The sequence below is a fragment of the Micromesistius poutassou genome, assembly GCF_964030765.1.
Source record: "Micromesistius poutassou genome assembly, chromosome: 2".
Classification (NCBI taxonomy): domain Eukaryota; kingdom Metazoa; phylum Chordata; class Actinopteri; order Gadiformes; family Gadidae; genus Micromesistius; species Micromesistius poutassou.
Genome location: NC_140272.1, coordinates 765,179 through 777,678, shown reverse-complemented (window position 1 = coordinate 777,678; position 12,500 = coordinate 765,179). Strand labels below are relative to the sequence as shown.

The 12,500-nt window shown below is 46.6% G+C and overlaps 1 pseudogene across 1 annotated transcript in view; it reads left to right on the top strand.

The window, feature by feature from the left end:
- Positions 1-12,500, top strand: part of LOC311339051 (membrane-associated guanylate kinase, WW and PDZ domain-containing protein 3-like) — a 133,465-nt pseudogene that overhangs the window by 82,729 nt on the left and 38,236 nt on the right. Inside the window, exon 4 of the transcript in view lies at positions 11,903-12,111. The product of the transcript in view is annotated as a membrane-associated guanylate kinase, WW and PDZ domain-containing protein 3-like (transcript). The remainder of the gene's footprint in view (positions 1-11,902; positions 12,112-12,500) is intronic.

The window sequence follows — 12,500 nt, the reverse complement described above, 5'->3', positions numbered from 1 at the left end:
TTTATGTGTGGAGGGTCGGCATTTGTGTGTGTTAGTGTGTCTGTGTGTGAGAGTAGGGTTAGGGCCATTTGCCTGAAGAAGACCCAATAGGGTCGAAATGTTTCTGTGAAATTTTTCATTAAATTAATATGGCAGCTTAAGCAGTGCTGCGGATATTATACTTCTTTCTCTCTGTGTGTGAGAGTACTCAAATCTGTGTCTATTTCTGTATCTAGATTTTTATGTGTACAGGTGTGTGTGTGTGTGTGTGTGTGTGTGTGTGTGTGTGTGTGTGTGTGTGAACACATCCCACTCCGCACTTGCCAAGTTATCCCTGATCTGGTGCATTGCATATTATAAATCCCATCAGGAAATGTTCAAAGGCGCCTGTACAGGTGTTTCATCAGAAACACGTGTGTGTGTGTGTGTGTGTGTGTGTGTGTGTGTGTGTGTGTGTGTGTGTGTATGTGTGTGTGTGTGTATTCTTTTTATATATGTGTTGACAGTATTTATGTCCTCTGCTTGAGGGAATGACGTCCTTGAATGTATCTGGGCGTGTGTTTGTGTGTTTGTGATGCACATGCATTATGTCTTCAGAGAGATTTACAGTGGTGTCTATAATGGAGTGATGGCGTGTTCAATAGGGTCTTTGTTAGCTCCAGTTTATTGGAATGCTCCATGATGATGGCTATTGATCTGTAGGATGCGATTAGGGACTTGTTGGAAGTGACATTGCTTTAGATAGGCAACGATGTGGAGCCTGGGCCTAGCATAGCCTGGACATAGCTTAGCTTTGGCTAGATCTAGCTGGCTCTAGCATAGACTGGAACCAGCGTAGCTGGACCTTAGGGTAGCCTGGAAATAGTGTAGCCTGGCCCTAGCTAGCCTGAACCTAGCATAGCAGATAGCCTGGCCATGCAATTGGCTGGCCTTAGTGTAGCTTATTCCTAGTCTAGCCTGGTCATAGCGTTGCATCGCCTTAGCCCAGGGGTGTCAAACTCTGGCCCGTGGGCCAAATATGGCCGCAGTGTAATTATATTTGGCCCGCGAGGCAATACCAAATCACTACTAGAGCTGGCCTGCCGGTATTATACAGCACATGTACCGCTAATACTACAAATCCCAGGATGCTCTGCTTGTGTTTTGGCGCGTCAATCCTGGCGCGTCCTCCGTTGACAGTGACTGCTACTGGCACCGTGCTACCCATCCCAAAAATGGCGAAAAGAAAGGCAGAAAACAGGAGCTTTCTGGACAGGTGGGAGGCAGAATATCTGTTTACGTATGTAAAAGACAGACCTGTTTGTCTTGTATGTGGAGCCAACGTGGCTATAACCAAAGAGTACAAGATTAGAAGACACTATGAAACGAAACACCACGACAAGTACAAGGACATGGACATGACTCAAAGGCGCAAGAAAGTAGAGGAGATGAAAAGAAGTTTGGTTTCACAACAGACTATGTTCAAAAAAGTAATATCACAAAGTGAGACTGCTGTAATGGCCGGTTTTATTGTGGCAGCAGAGATCGCAAAATCAGCCCGGCCCTTCAATGAGGGAGAGTTTGTGAAAAAGTGCATGATGAAAGTTTGTGACGTTGTGTGCCCAGAGAAAAAGCAAGCATTTTCAAATGTGAGCCTGAGCAGAAACACAGTAGCTGATTGCCACCAATCTATATGACCAGCTAATGGAAAAGGGAAAAGATTTTGTTGCATTCTCCCTTGCTGTGGATGAGAGCAGCGACACATCTGATACTGCCCAGCAGGCAGTCTTCATCTGTGGAGTGGACTCAAATCTGTGTGTTACGGAGGAACTTTTGGGATTAAAATTAATCAATATTAAGTTATATCAAGCTTTGCTTGTTCCATATTGTTTGAACTTGTTTTGGTCAATTTGTGACCTAAGTTTTACATTAGGGTTAGGGTTAGGGTTAGGGTTAGGTTTTACATTTTGGCCCACTGTATATTTAAGTTTGACACCCCTGCCTTAGCCTAACCTGTTCCTAGCATAGCCTGGCTTAAGTATAGCCCTTATATATGTTTACAGGATTACATCACTTAACTCTCTAGTTAACTGCGTCTTAACTGCGTGTTTTGTGTGATAAAGTGATAAAGAAAGTATAATCCTTTGGACTTTTTGAACATCAATAGGCTTTATATTTTATTCATAGGCAAAGAGGCTTTTTAACAGCCAACATATATTTGTTAGTCTGTGTTGTTATTATAGAATGTGAAGGTTTTCCCTTCCCTCTTCTGCAGTATGTGTTTGAATCACTGCATTTTCGGCGGTTGCAGATGAATAATCATATACATTATACGTATACATTACCTAGACTACTGCAATAGCTCACCGGTATGAACAACACAGGCTAGAGAGGAGCAGAGGCCAGGACAGTGCAGAGCCAGGCAACCTCCCGGCCGGAAGCCATGTAGTCGCTCTTCATTTACAGTTGTGTCGTATTCTGTGGGAAAGACCAACCCCTTACACTTAGTATACCCACACACACACGCGCACACACACACACCCACATGCGGCACGCATGCACACACATACACACACACACCAGTGTGTACAGGAGCTCCTAGGTTGCCGTGACAGTAGGATATTGCACAGCTCCTGGACCCACTGGGACTTCTCTAATGTCGTTTTTCTCGTTTTTCTATTTATCCTTCTGTCAAGTTTGATTTTCCATTCACATTAGTGTGGGACCCCTCTGCATAAGCGCTGCTCAGCTACCACAGCATATGGTGATGTGCGCGAGGCGGGGGGGGTAAACACTCACACTGACAGGCCGTCAGGGGGTGGGGTACACAGGGAGGACGTTCAGCTCTGCAGATTACCCCCGTAGCTTTACAGATAGGTATTCTATGGTCCTATTTAGACAGTCTACAACGCAAGTGTTTAAGTGCAAAATGGAAGTAGCTTTGTGGGCGGTTCTATGGCGATGTTGCTATTATGAAGGTGGATAAATTACTCTTGTGCCCGACGCAAATCTAAAATGGGTTTGTCTGAAACCTGTAGGTGTGTTTTGGGCGTAACGTGCAATAAACCAATGAGAGTTCCATCTCCCATCCCCTTTAAGAGCTAGCGCATTTGACTTGACGAGTTGATATTTTGACAGCGCGTTTGCAGTCTCCGCTGAGACAGATGCATGACCACATGAATTTCAAACTTCAAATGGTTCAGTTTATGGCCAAATAATAGGCCCAATGCACACATGGAATAGCGTTTTCTTCTCCAACTTCAGAAACACTGAGTCATCATGTAAATTACAGCAAAGACAACTTGACACATATATGATATGCGGACGCGGTCCTGTGGCCGCAACTGTGGGTCTATTTAATGATATGCGGCAATACATTAACAGTTTATTAACCAATATTGTATACATTATCGTTATCGACTTGTGTTCATAATATGCATGTGTTCCCCGTTTATATCAGCTACATCGCTATGTATTATGCGTTACGTGTTTAGTTTGCATGTGTTTAAACAGATGGGTGCGCACACACACGCTCACCAAGCATCACGCGCATTCATTCATTCTTTTAAACAATCACTCGCGGTAAAACTATGTTTACTCACAATCAAATACTCATAAATCCTAAAAGTTATGGGCTTGTATACGATGTCTGTGTCAAGGAAATATGTGTTTGCTGTACGGTGTTTGCAGATGCATTGATTTAAAAGTACAACTTACCGCTGTATCAGGAATTTTTCGGTCAGTGGCGCAATTATTAGATCGGTAAAATAGCACCAAGTATCATTTGTGCCAGAACACGCCTCTGCTTTTCGCCGACACGCCTCTCCAGGCACAAGTGTAGTGGCGCCTGTTTCGTGCAGGGGAAAATCAGCTTTGCACCGGGTGCAAACTAGCAACGATACATGCGTTGGTGTAGAAAGTCAATTGCGCTGGGTGCAAGATAGGGCCCTATGAGTGCATTAGGTTGTTTGGGCTGTGATGTGTGTTTTTTCTGTTCAACATGAAAATCAATGTGTTACGGAACTTGACCTGAACAAAACCTTAAGCTGAACAATTTTTTTTTATGGGAATAACCTCACATAAGTTTTGTCATATTTTTACATCTGAGATTAACCTTAATCGCCACATTTATTATTTTATGTTACATTGATTACATTAAATAACATTATGCCATAACTCTATGCCAAACTGTGTGTTCACCCTTTCCTTGTCGTGATAATTTCCCTGTTCAGAATGACCGTATTTTAATGCCTGAAAATAATCAAAGCATACAATCTAAATGTTACTTACTTCAATGCATTAGATGCATTATTGCGTTATTAGACCTAAAACCTAATGTTTTCAACCATAAACACACCTTTTTCCGGTCTCTATCTTAACCTTTGACTCTGAACACTACAGACCAAAATTCCTGATTTTGTAACTGTTTGTAATGAATCCTATTGTAATACATCCTCTGAATTATGGCCCCAGCCACTCAAGTGAAATATGGCAACACCTACTCTGGTTACAATTCTCTCTTTATAGGGCTTCTCTTCTAGGTCTGATATCAGAGGTTCTGGTCCACATCAGAGCCAATCAGATCCTCCAGTCCACATGTGTGCCATGAACAGGGACTTGCAGAGGAGGACTGCTTTCACACCGCTGATTACAGTAATGATATGATAATCTGCTGCTCTCTTTAGACCTCTGTTTTTATCCTGCAGACCTCCACCTGCTATAGGAAGGGATTTCTCTCTAAGTGTTTGGTAGAGCGACCTCTGCCCACACACTCTCTCTCTCTTTGGCTCTCCTCTTCGCACTTCCAGGAGGCATTAAAAGATAAAGTCTGAATCCTCCACTGGAGAATAAGTGTCCTATAAAGCTCAACCCTCACTCCTTTGGGGGGCATTTGCGTTTGTGTGTGTGTATGTGTGTGTGTGTGTGTGTGTGTGTGTGTGTGTGTGTGTGTAAGCACACATGTGTCTGTGTGTGTTTTTGTATGTGTGGGCGCGCGCGTGTGTGTGTGTGTGTGTGTGTGTGTGTGTGTGTGAGTGTGTCCGTGCTATTGTGTGCATGTCCGTGTGCGTGTGTGGGTGTGCGTGTGTGGGTGCGTTTCCGTGGCCCCATACCTTGGCTTAAATTCGAGACTCAGGTGGGCATGGATATGGTTATTAATATGCACTCAAACACACATACACAAACACTCATACACACACACACACACACACACACACACACAGACAAAAAAAGACACACACACACACACACACACACAAAAACACACACGTGCAGTGCAGCTGCCACTGTGGGATGAGGAAGAGGAACAGGATGAAGGAGCTGTCATGACGCCCACCTGCCTCTCCACAGCACATACCGGATACAGACACAGGGCGAGAGACATAGAGATATGGAGAGATGCCCCGAGAGAGAGGGAGAGACAGAAAATAAAGAGGGAGAGCGAGAGAGAGAGCGAGAGAGAGAGAGAGAGAGAGAGAGAGAGAGAGAGAGAGAGAGAGAGAGAGAGAGAGAGAGATACATGAAAAGTTAAAAAGAGAGAGAAGGGGTGACGGAGTTGGCGGGGGGGAGGGGGGGGGGGTTAGGGCAGCGAACGAGAGACAGGGGAGAGAGAGATAAAACGAGAGACAGGGGAGAGAGAGATAAATATAGAGTGACAGGAGAGGAGAGAGATAAAAAGAGAGATAGCTAATGACAGGAGAGGAGAAGAGGACGCTAAAGAGGGAGAGAACGGATAGAGATAAAGGAAGAGGATGCAGCCATAGAGAGAGAGAGGAGCGCGATTAACAGGGAGCGAGCGAGAGAGAGCGAGAGAGATAGGCAGAGAGGATAGAGAGCAAAGAGGGCTAAAGAGTTGATTTAGAGGTACTTCCTGAGCTGTCTTAGCTCCCAGTGGAGCACCAGCCAAGCTGCTCAGAGAGAGAGATGGAGAGAGAGAGATGGAGAGAGAGAGAGAGAGAGAGAGAGAGGGGGGGGGGGGGGGGGCAGTGACCACTTGTGTGGAAGAGCTTCCAGGCGCTGTAAGACCCGTGCTCTGCGACCTGAGGTAAAATTGAACTCCCTGATATTGTCTGTCAGTGCCTGCCACCCCCACTCCCCCCCCAAAAAAGAGCCGAAAAAATCATTGCACTAATATGGCGTGAAAACAGTGGTATAAGGACCAGTGGTTTCTGAGCACTAGTGAACTCTGGGGGGAAAAGCTGCCAGAAATCGGATCTAGAAAGGGGATTAACTCCACGCACGTGTACTTTAAGTAGCAGCTTATCCCCGCTCTTATTATTTCTCGCTTATTTACGGTGCCCCGCTACTGTTTTTAATTTTTTTATTTTTTATTTCAAGACTCAAACGGTACAGTGCGTTGGGAGGGTAATTGAGATCTGGCCTACAAAACAAAGGCGTGCGTTGATACTTTGGTGAGCTAAATATGTATTAGGTTCATTGCACCGCGCTGGCTTAAGTGAGCCATATAAACTCAAGGTCTCGTGCTAATAGGGTGCTTAGCTAATCTAAACGCTCCTGCTAATAGTCCCAAATGGCTGGATGGAATGCCTATTATCATTACTGACGTTATTTTCAGTAAATAACGCGAGTTTGCAGCTTTACAAAAATCCATTTCTTTTTTTTTTGAAGGTCATTTTTATGCCTCATATCATGCTTAACCACCCCCCCCCACACACACACACACACACACACACACTCACACACTCTCACACACACACATAAGCCTGCTACAAACACAGACACACACACACACAGACACACACACACCTACATACACACACATACACCTACACACACATACTAAGGATGAGCACGCATACATTTCAGAAACACATGCATGCGCACACGTGCACACGCACACACTGACACACACACACACACACACACACACACACACACACTGACAAACAGATATATACTGACAAACAGGCATACATTGCGGAAACACACCCAAACACATACACACACACACACACACACCCAAACACACACACACACACACACACACACACCCAACACACACACACACACACACACACACACACACACACACCCAAACACACACACACACACACACACACCCAAACACACACAAACACACACACACACACACACACACACACACCAAACACACACACACACACACACACACACACCCAAACACACACACACACACACACCCAAACACACACACACACACACACACACACACACACACACACACACACACACACACACACCCAAACACACACAAACACACACACTCACACACACACACACACACACACACACACACACACCCAAACACACACACACACACACACACACACACCCAAACACACACACACACACACACCCAAACACACACACACACACACACACACACACACACACTCACACACACACACACACACACGCTCCTCCTCCTCCCCAGCCGCCTCCCCAGCCCGGCCATATAAAGGCGGGCCAGGTCTGGCAGCCTCCGGAGCGTATCAGCGGTGCCAGCCGGCCCCAGAGGTCCCCCGGCCCTGCCCAGCAGACGTGGCCCTCAGCTGGACGGGGGCCAGACGCTGACAGGGCCCGACCGTCTGGGCTCTCCGCCCCATACTTGGACACACACGCCAAGGCCAGGTCCAATCACACTCGAAGAATAGAATAGGAAAGGGGAGAGTGGAAGAGAATAGAATGGAGCAGAATATGATAGATTAGGACTGAATCGAATATGATAGAGCCTGTAGAATGGAAGGAAACAGAAGGTCAGAATAGAATAGAGCAGAATATAATACAACGGAACATAACAGAATGAAATAGAACAGAATAGTAAAACAGAAGACAGCAGAGTAGAACAGAATGGAACAGAATATAGCACATCATGGCACACAGAAACCTACACGGTTTCTGTGTGCCAGACTAAAGCCACAGCTGTCCTAGAAAATGTAATTTATGAACACAGCTTGTGGTGGCTGTGTTTTGTTTCCCTTCGTTTTGTTTGGTTTTATGTAAAAATGACACCATTAGTGTTCTTCCGGAGACGGTGAGAGAGTGTCTTGACCAGCAGGTGAACCGCTTTGTGAAGACCTGGGCTTTAAGGTGCGTTCACAGCAAAAGCAAAGCAAAATTGTCACGCGGCGCAATTACATACAATGCAAATACGCGTATAGACACAACTCTTTTGTCTGCTGTTGCGAATTACACAAAATTTGAGGACTTCGACAGAGTCGCAATGGTGGTTGGCTCGGTCATGGCTGGGGGAACAAAACGTTGGCGTTTGATGTTGTTAATTGAAATTTGCTTGCTTTAGGTGTGATCACGGATTTAGAGTGTCCTGGCTAGCTAGTGAAGCGCTACATGGCTGTGCAGCGGAGTCACGCTAGCGGATGCTAATTGAGTTGACATTTAGATTTCTTGAACACCGGGCCGTGGTGGGTGCTCTGGTTTGTGCCCTTGAGCCAGGCTCTGCGGAAAGACATTCAACAAATACACACGGCGTGTGTCCAATGTACAGGCAACGCGTGCTGAAAGCAAAGCTAGTTTCTACTAGTGATCAACCGATATATCGGCCGATATTTGCGTTTTTTTTACCTGTATCTGCATCGGCCGATTTTCTTTGCCGAATTATTCATGATTATTATTATTATTAATATTATTATTATAATTATTATTATTATTTATTTTTAAATATTTTTCCCGGCATGATTTACAGACAGTTCAATAAATGTTCCTTTAAATTAAATTGATTTTTAAAATTACTTGTAATTTGTTATCATCATTGTGTCATTTTAATGATGTAAATTGAGGGAGCAAAAGCAGTATCGTCTCCAAATATCGGCTCAAGAAAATCTGTATGGGAGTATCGGTCATCGGCTAAGGCTGATGAAAAAAATCTGCATCGGTATGGGCCCGTAGCGGTCCATCGGCCGTAGAGGTCGACCCCTAGTTTCTACCCACATTATCATACAATTCATAAGGTGTTTCTCACTTTGTATTCCACTCAGAAATACACGGATGTGATTTGTACAAACCGTGGATATTCACCGGGTCAGATCTGCCCGGTCAGATGATCCCCTCGGCACCGATGTCTCTACTCTTCGTCTCGGTGAAGGGTCCGACACCTCATCATCTTCATCCCCTGAACCACTTCTCCGCCCGCCCGCCTCCCCCGCCTCCCCCGCCTCCCCCGCTCCCCCCGCCTCCCCCGCCTCCCCCGCCCCTCCCCCACCTCCCCCGCCCGCCCAGCCGGCCGACCTTGAACGAGTCTCCGCACACGATCCCTGACAGCTGGAGTATTTTTCCTCGCCATTAGTTTGATTCACCCCACCATGAAATTGCCTGCCGTGGGGGAGGGGGGGGGGGGGGGGGGGGGGTTGGAGGGGGGGTGGTCATCAACCCTGTGACACACGTGGATCATAAGTAGCAGCCTCAACCCCTGCCACTGGACATCCCCCTCTACCGGCAAACGGCCAGCTTTAAATCCTCATAAACTCCCTCCTCCCCCTCCACCCCCCTCCACCCCCTCCACCTCCCTCCACCCCCCACCTCCCTCCTCCCCGTCCTCCCCCCTCCATCCCCCTCCACTCACCATACTCACCACAGACGAGGGTCAAGTTGTTTGGCTATTGGACGTCAGCCTGTGTCATCAAAGAGATACAGGCAGGGGGGGGGGGGGGGGTGCAGGCTAACGTAGAAGTCAAGTAAAACTACCAAGTAAGTCAAGTAAAACTACCCCCCGTCCATCACCTCCATGGCTCCGTCCGCAGCCCACCCCTCTAGCCCTCACCCACATCCCACTCCTCCTCCTCTCTCCCCCACCCCCAGCCATCCAATCATCCCTCCCCCCCATCACTCGCTCTCTTCCTCTGTGCATTAGCCCACTTTACCGCTGTCACACCGGAGCAAGCATGGCTACCCGGCCTGAGGAGACACACACACACACACACACACACACACACACAGACACACATGTGCAGAGAGGAGATGGGCTCCCTAGGTATCAAAAGGAGCCACTACCACTGGGTTATTGTGCGGTGGTCCAAATGGCCGAAATGGCAGCACTCCTTTCTCTCCTCACTCCGGTCATTCCCCTCGCTTCCCGCTTTGTTCTCGGCTGAAAAGATTAGCCCCCTCTGATAAATGCACCTCTTCCACCACGCTTTCCATTACTCTCTTTTGTCCGGGTCATGCCGTCCGGGAGTAAAAAAAAGCGAAGAGTCCGGCGTGATCGCGTGCGAACACGCGGGTCTCCGAGGAAATAGATAGATAGATAGATTCTTAATCCCCCTTAGGAGAAATTCACAAGTGACCAGCAGTACAGTGGGAAAAGAGAGTGCAAAACAAGAGTATATATACAAATAAATGTAACAATTATATATTACCAAAATAAATAAAAAACTATTAGAATAAGATAAACATACTATATACATGTAACTGTCCGTTTGTAGGTGACTTCAAAAATGCAGTGCATTCAAAAATAAATATGACTATAATGTGCCAAAGAAATATGTCCCTTGAAATAAACTTACAATTAAGTGGAGTAGGCTTCAGCCTTCTCATTTACTGTGGCACAACCCTGTAAATATCTGACCTTGAGAGTGAATTGGCAAAAGCTTAGTTTGGTGAGAAGTAGGTAAACACTTGAGACATGGTAAGCACTTAGCACAACGACTCCCTGGAGTGAGCAATAGGAAGATGAATTAGACCCGCATGCACTTTATTACATCACCTCTGTGCCGGTATAAGAGTTCTCAGTATAAGAAGGTTTTCTCGGTATCAATTTAGTCTTTCATTGAACACTCCGGTCGGTTTAAAAGGCATACAAACACACACACACACACACACACACACACACACACACACACACAACCGCACACACACACACACACACACACACACACACGCACCCACAGCCTTCTAGTTATATCCTGACTGAATATTTATAATCCATACAGCCTGGTGGTTTGGTTTCCCTGCGAAAGCGGTGCAGAACTGGCTGAGGGACAGATCATCGCCGTATTCATTGATCAGTGTAATTAGTGGCAGGGGCAGATGGGGGGGGGGGGATGGTGGTTAATGTGACATGATTCATGATGGCACTGTTTCAAGGAGAGAGAGAGAGAGAGAGAGAGGGATAGTGGGAGAGAGAGAAAGAGAGCATCAAGAGGGAGAGACAGCGAGAGAGGGATAGTGAGACAGAGAGAGTCAGAGTGGGTGAGCGAGCAGGAAGGATTGCGAGAGAGAGAGAGCGAATGGTGAGAGACAGACAGAGGGAGAGAGAGAGAGAGACGGAGAGAGAGCAAGCTATACCCAAGGCGAGATGTTAGAGGTGAGCGCCCCACACTCCAACCCCCCCCCCCCCCAAGTACAGGGTTAGGACTCCAGTCTCCCTCCTCTCTCTCTCTAGTCTCTTTTTAAATCGATTACAGGGTGAAATGAACTGTGAATGGCATGATCTGTGCCCTCTAGAAAATTCACTTTAGTTGTAAGTCATCAGAAGCTGTCCTTGGGTAGAGTGGGGCAGCGGAGCTGATCTCATCGCTCCCTCTCTGTTGTGGAGGGGGGGGGGGACTCTCTAAATGTCTGTCCTCTTTCATTCTCATCACATCCATTTGGAGATGGACAGAATGTTCCTTCAAAGGCAAAATACAAACACATTTCTCTCTCTCTCTCTGTCTCTCTCTCTGTCTCTCTCTCTCTGTGTCTCTCTCTCTGTCTCTCTCTCTCTTTGCCCTTCTCTCTATCTGACTCTCTCTCAACATCTACCGCTGTACCTCTCTCCCCCTTATCTCTCCCCACACCCTGTCTCTCTCTTCACCTCTCTCACACTTCCTCTCTCTCTCTCTATCTCCCTCTTCCTCACTCTACCTCTCTCTCTCTCTCTCTCTCTACCTCTTTCTTACTCTACCTCTCTCCCTCCCTCCCCCCACACCCCCCCCCCCTCCACCTCCACCAGGTAACTACTACGGCACCCCGAGCCCCCCGCAGAGCCGGCGCTGGTGCAGCCCGACCTGGTGGACCAGGTGTTGTTTGACGAGGACTACGGCGTGGGGGGAGGGGCCCCGCAAGAGGACCACCTCCGTCAGCAACATGGACCGGAAGGACAGCGCCGTGCCCGAAGAGGAGGACGACGACGAGAGACCCCCGCTGCTCACGGACTGCCTGGTCAGTTACAGTACTACATCACTATACAACTAGTACTGTATCACATGGTCAGTTACAGTACTATATCACTATATAACTAGTACTCTACAACAGTACTATATCACTATATAACTAGTACTCTACAACAGTACTATATCACTATATAACTAGTACTCTATAGCAGGGTCAGTTACAGTACTACATCACTATATAACTAGTACTCTATAGCAGGGTCAGTTACAGTACTATATCACTATATAACTAGTACTCTATAACAGGGTCAGTGACAGTACTATATCACTATATAACTAGTACTGTATCACATGGTCAGTTACAGTACTATATCACTATATAACTAGTACTGTATCACATGGTCAGTTACAGTACTATATCACTATAATATCACTATA